Source organism: Malania oleifera, chromosome 4 (assembly GCF_029873635.1).
Source record: "Malania oleifera isolate guangnan ecotype guangnan chromosome 4, ASM2987363v1, whole genome shotgun sequence".
NCBI classification, from domain to species: domain Eukaryota; kingdom Viridiplantae; phylum Streptophyta; class Magnoliopsida; order Santalales; family Ximeniaceae; genus Malania; species Malania oleifera.
This window is the reverse complement of record NC_080420.1, coordinates 47461879-47468957: the sequence shown is the minus strand read 5'-3', so window position 1 is coordinate 47468957 and position 7079 is coordinate 47461879.

Genomic DNA, 7079 nt, shown 5'->3' with positions numbered 1-7079 from the left:
TTTCCATTCACTTTTGAGAGTTATTTTGCATTTCCTTTGTTTGGTGCCCATTCCTTCCTCATCCTAGCCTCCTTATGCCAGAAGAGAAATCATTTACCATGGCCAAGAGAGAACACACACAACCTGAAATTGGTGCTGCACTCGATCGCTGGTTTAGCACACCAGAGAGGCGGATAAAATATGAAAAGGTGTTCTGTTTCAAGGAACCCATTCTCGGCAAGATACTGGACATCGAGTTCATGCAGAATCACTTCAATAATGTGTTGGAGATGTTTAGGTACCAAGGATGGTACGAGTTTGTTGTGTTCCAGCCCAGGGGTATGTACCCCATACTTGTCAAGTTATTCTATGCAAATATTGGGCAGGATGGCCAGGGGTACATTACTCGGTTGTTCAACACTGATGTGCACTTCAACAACTCATACCTGGCAAAGACTTTTGATATCCAGTGTGGCGACTTTGTCTATCCCAATTCCTCCTCCACCTAGATAAACGAGCAGGACTTCACGGTAAGCACTTTTGTGAATCTCGTTGTGCAACATCCTGTAGTTGACCTCGCACACACTCCCAGCTACAGATCTTTGACTTTAGAGCAAAGGTGGTACACCCCCTGATTTTTTATAATATACTGCCTAAGTTAGGATCTAGAGACCACGTTTCTTATCTCAACTATTTTGTTATGTGGTGTCTATTCACGAGAAAGAAACTAGATCTTCATAGATTGATCCTCCATTGGATGCTTGTTAAAACTGTTGGAAAAATGATCATACTGCCCTATGGCGGCATTTTGTCTAGGATGTTTATTAAGGAGAGGGTTATCAGGACTACATTTGCAACTATCAAGAAAGTCAGGCCCTCCGACATCTTTAACTCCGCTACCCTGAAACTCATGGGGTATGAGCTCACCTGCAACATGTGGTTGCCCACCATACCTGAGAGAGGAGCAGGAGCTCAGGAGGCCCCATAGGAGTAGCCTTATATACCATCAAACTTTGAGATTATGGCAGCCATCACCAATCGGACTGCTTCATTTGAGGATTTTCAAGAATTCCATGTCAGAGCAAGCGTCCTCCTCCTAGGCTAGACTTGATGTTCTATATGACGAGTTCTCCGAGTTCCAGTCGGATGTGCGTGCGAACTTTCATGTTCTGGGTGAGCACTTGAGAGATATGAACGACAAGGGGGGCGATGAAGAGCATATGGAGATTAGTGGTGAGGAGAGTGATCAGGAGGATGGAGAGACTTAGAGATTTGCCTTAAGGATCTACTACTCCATTTTCAGCTTTTACCTAATCTATCTTATGCTTTATTTATATACACTTACATCTGGTTTGTAATAACTTTAAATAGCTTTTTATTTTTGCTTTTTCAACCATACACACTCACCACACACATACACAGATACTATCTTGTGGTGATTCTGATTTTGCTTATATTTATATATATATTTAGTGGTATTTAGGCTTGCATGATTTTTATACTTACATGATTATACCACTGAAATGCATGCTTGTGATGAAAGCCTCCTGCATGGCAAATGTAGTGATTGAGAATTGCTTGCTGGTAGAATTAGCTTCTCGCATGCTTAAAACTCTTGATATACTGTTTGTTTGAGAATCCTTTTTGTGCGGGTTAATTTGGGAAGTGTCCTGTTTACAAACGACATGCTGCCGAAGTTTTTGTAGACATTTTCCCAATAATGTTGAAATATTTTTCAAAATTGAAAATATATGTGCATGTTAAATTTGGTTTTGGATTTAAAAATTATCTACACTTAGTTCATCTTAAAACTTAAATCTTCTAGAGCTACTTGTGGATATACATTTGAATGTTTTGAAATTGGCAAGTTTTTATGGGATAAGACATATTTTTCAAAAAAAAAATGCTGTCGAAAGTTTTCAAAATCATTGCACATATTCGATATTTTTTTTAAGGGCTGAATATCTTAAAACTTGAGTTGTGCTTCTAAAATAATACTTGCCTTATGCTCAAGATAATTTTAAAGAAAATACATAATCTTAGGGGGAGTCATTTCACTTTAAAATCATACAGTTCTAAGAAAATGAAATGTATTTTGTACTCAAATTCTATATCTTGTGGAAATATAGTATCAAGTGGTATCATTTTTCTTATAACTAATGGTTTTTAACAATTGGTGTTATATTTTTCTACCATATAGTTATAACCATTGGTATCAATCCCAAATATCTTCTCTTGTTTTATACCTTGTGGGAATGCATATTTTTGCAACAATCGAAAATTAAAAATGATTATGATAGATTAAATTTTATAATCTTTTTGAAAGGATGAGTGAAAGCCAAATGAAAATTTATTTTTCATCCTTGCATAATCATCAACTGAGGGAGAATAGGAAATTTAAACTGCTAAGTCCTTTGTGCTACATGATATTATTAGTCTTTGACTTATGTACTATTTGAGTTGATTGATTGAAATATGATATATACTATTAATTGAAACTCAGCATAGGTCACTTAGGTTGAAAGTTGTGATTGGGAATGATCTATTTTCAAACGGCATGCTACCGAATTTTTCAAAAATCCTCCTAATATACCTTTTGTATATAAATGATGTTCTTTGCCTTCATGCTATAATTCTTAACCCTTTTTGTTGTTGCCAAAAGGGGCAGAAGAGGAAAAACTAGGTACACTGCTAAATTCAAATTTAATTACCCATTGATAAATTATTTAAATTGAGTTTTAATTGTCTTTGTGCATAAAGTCAGGGGGAGCCTTTCTTGGCTATACCCACTTTTGCATAAAGTATTTGTCATCATCAAAAAGGGGGAGATTGTTGACGTGATTAGTCACACCCAGTTTTGATCATGACAAATACTCTTGGTACTGATGGTTTGTACTAAGGCTTGCATGCTGGTTCACCCTACGCATGTACTCAAACTGGAAGACATATCATGATGACGTGCGGTATTCGTGTCGATGAATGAAGAAGTTTTGTGTTGTATTTGTAATTCTTTTTCACTTTCTTCATTTTAGGATGTAATATTATTATGGACTATACACTCCTATGACTTGCAGTAATTTGCATCATGCATGATAGGTAGGTATGCTCAAATAGACCTTAGGTACCTACACTTAGTGCATATAGTCCCCAAACATCACTTATTATATCTGGGGAATTAAATAAAGAAAAATTGGACTTTAATTGAAAATATTTAGAGAGCTCAAGCGACCGAACCTGTGGCATTTAAAACGCCTCTAGCATCCGAACCCTGGACAAGTTAACTTGTTGACTTTCTGTTTAGGTGACTGAACCAATTTGAACATATGTTCCTCGGTCACCCGAACTCATGTCAGAACACTTTTCACCAACCCGGGTGCCCGAACCTTCGCATTCAAAAAGACCTTGAGCGATCGAACTTGCTAGTTCGGTTAACCGAACTTAGCTTCAGGCACCCGAATCACGGACAGAAACATTCTGACTTTTGTTCAGCCAATTGACCCTGACTTCGGACACTTGAACCTTTAAAAATTGATTTTCTAATTGAGTCTATTCGAGCACCCGAAACTTGCGGGTTAAATTAATTTTTTACTAAAATTAAAAGGGGTAAACTTGGTTAATTTTTCTAAATTTGTTTTAAACTTTTCTAATTATCCCCATTGAGTCCCCAACGGTCAAAAATTTCCCCTTGCCTATATATACATGTTCATCTGTAATAATTAGTAAGGATTAGCAATTTGATTAAGGCCAAAATTCTCTCAAATTCAAAAATCCCTTTTTAGCCTATACTACTCCCAAACACTCCTACACTCCATTTTCTTTGATCTTTCAAGTGTTGTGAGTATTTCTAAAGTGATTGTGCCTAATCTCACTAGCTAGTACTCTCATTTTCTATATTGTTTGATTGATTTTATTTGAGAGTATAACATTAAGTTCTTCCACAGATTTCATTTGATAAATCTTTTGTGGGAAGACTTAGTGGGTTGTAGTTCTTGCATTGTCATTGCAAGTTACCTAAGCCTATATTTTTGTATGAAAAAATCATTTTCAAAGTTTGCATTCAAACACTCCTTGTGCTTAGTATATTGAGAACATCCGGTTGAGTTTGTTTGAATCAACTTGCTAGCATATTTGAAACTATGATATGATATTGTGATATTTAAATATTGTGTTTCAAATCCTTCTTAGATATACACTCTTGATCTAGATTGATTATCTATACCTATTTGAGTGTTTAGCACACATTAGAACACTGAGCATATTTACATATCATACGTGCTTACAATATTACTTGAGCTATACTGGTGTACATATCTTCTTGTGAAGAAACGTATTTCCGTGTACAAAAATTTCATATCATTTTTTGTATTCCAGGCATAGGCCTGAAGAGGGAGATTAGCCCTGTGGAATAGTCTCAGATTGGCTTAGACCTTGTTAGGAAAGGTAGGTGCGCCATCCTGATAAGACGTGTTGTATTAGGTGCCACTCCACCTATTTAAGTGAGCCGTAGTGGAATCCTTGTGTTGGTGTAGCCAAGGCGAGGACGTAAGCACTTTGACCGAACCTCGATAACATATCGCACGTATCATTTACTTCTTCCGCACTTTACTTTATTGTACGTGTATGTTTATTTATTGATTGCATAGACTGACCTTAGGTTGTGTAATATTGCTATTAAATTGATTGACGTAGGTGATAATTTTTTAAATACCCAATTCACCCCCTCTTGGAATTGAACCAAAGCTAACATCAATAAAATAAGTATTACAACTTAAAATAAAACTCACCACAATAATAATAATAATAATAATAATAAGTCAATATGTGTGTGTTGTGCATGCATGGGACTTAGGAGACTTACCGCGGGGGATGCCGCCAGAGTTAGTGTGGTGTGCGGCTGGAGAGCGTTTTCCAGAGGAGAACAGTGCCACGACTAGTCTGCGTTTGAGGTCCGGCGATGGCGACGGGAAGTGGAGATTGCAGGCGGCGATGGTCGTTGTCGTCGGAGACATAAGAGCTATGAAAGCTGCTATGGTGGTTGGCAGTTCGTGGCCAAAGCTGCTGGGTTTCTGCGCGTGACTTTCTGCGTATGACTGTGATGGGCTGCCGGAGTTGGGCAAGGCCGGGATGAGAGGTTGAGTGATGAGTGGTTGCTGGTCGGAGACGGTGTTCGCGGCTGCAGAGCAGAGAGTGGCAGCGGTGGCTGTTGTTGCTGCGAGTGGCCGAGAGGTTGTTAGAAAGAGTGGTTGCTGGCCGACGAGGGGGCTGTTCGGGTATGGTGCTGTGTTGCAAAGTTGTGGCTGTGGTGGAGTAATGGTGGTTGTGGGATGGCCGTGAAGTGGGGCTGTGGGTGCTGAAGATTGTGAGAAGAAGGCTACGGTTGTGTGTGTGTATTATCGTTGGCCGGAGATTGGAAGAATGGTTGTGATGTGCGTGATAAACAGAGAGTGGTGGAGAGGAGAGAAACGGATGAAGAGGGGTTAGTGCGGCCGTCTGCAAAGGGAGAGAATGAGGGAGGTTCAGTAGGGGTTTGTTTTTTTTTTTTTTTCTAATGGTCCTCCCTGCCCCCCTTCTCCTTCGGCTGTGCTTTTTGCTTCTTATTTATAAGCCCAAGGTATCAAAAACCCTAAGCTCCTTCTTTTCTTTTCTTTTTCTGTTTTTTTTTTTTTTTTTTGTACTTTTATGGTAATAATAATAATAATCCTAAGCTCCTTCTTTTCTTTTTTTTTCTTTTTCTATTTTTTTTTGTACTTTTATGGTAATAATAATAATAATAATAATACTTTTGTTGTATTTGCCTCGGACAAAAATAGGGTGTCTACATATATTATGCATGAAGCGAGAACATCATCAAACTGAACTCATGCAGTGATAATGTGATGAGTAATACTTGACTAGTACCCATTGTGATTAGTAATATTAATGCAAAATGTAGATGAAAGACTACTTTTTAACTATTAATCAGATGAAATGCATGAAATCATGAAGTGAGTGAAGATGTTCAATGCATGAATTTTTTTCACTCTAAGAATACTTGTGAGCGCATGACTATCCAAACTTCCTAGTCCATACTTCTCGGTCCATCTTTACTAAGTAAGATTTTGAAATCTATTCACTGGACCTTTCTCAGTTCAACATTGTTGGTTCTTGAATTCCAATGGGGAGGAAGACTTGCCACCTGGCTTTGTGCCCCATGAATAGTGCCAATGACCTCATTAACAACTCGCCTAACAAGGATATCAAAGCTTTCATATTATTTTAGAATGAATTCATGATTTTATTATAAAACATGCATTTGCAACAAATGTCAATAAATATAAAATTCGATGAAATTTAAACAATTCAATTAAACATTATCAAACTTGTATTCACTAGGCCTCCCTATCTGCTCTTTTGTTGGACAATGACTTTACCTTGACCAAAATTATGAACTTGAAGTCCAAATTTTATAAATCTATTCACTTGTGGAACATTCAAATAGAAACTTTATTTTTTCTGCCCAAATTCCGTTTGATGCCATTTTTGGTTTCCATCAAAAGTTGGCAATGACATAAGGCTACCTTCCTAAAACCATCCAAAAAAGTTATCACTATCATTGCGTAAGTATTGCAATTTGAGGCCTTGCTGAATCAAATCACACTTCATTAACCTTTATATATAATAAAATGTCTCATAAATTACCCTACAAACATTCTGGACCTCAGGTGGTCTTTGACAACACGGATTAAATGTAGGCTTAGTTTAAGGTAAAAAAGCGATGGGCAACTAGATTCAAAAACCCCCAACTGCCTTTATCTTTTATGGATTAGCGGTCATTCATATTTTGTCGACCATAACTCATGGATTAATGCTCATGAGCTGCTGACATACCCAATATGAATCAACTTATTGCATAGGTCAGGACTCTTATCCTATTTTGACAATTAAATTAATGTAAAGGCAAATTAATTGATCTATTCAAGGCTTTATTAGGACCGTAATGTAGGCTATGGTTACGATTGTAGAATAAAGCTTGAATATCTCTTGCTTTGGGGTTTCAATATGGTGAAAAAGTCACCTTTAAGAGGGATTGCCACTATTTCTTCCACCTTATCAATTGATAT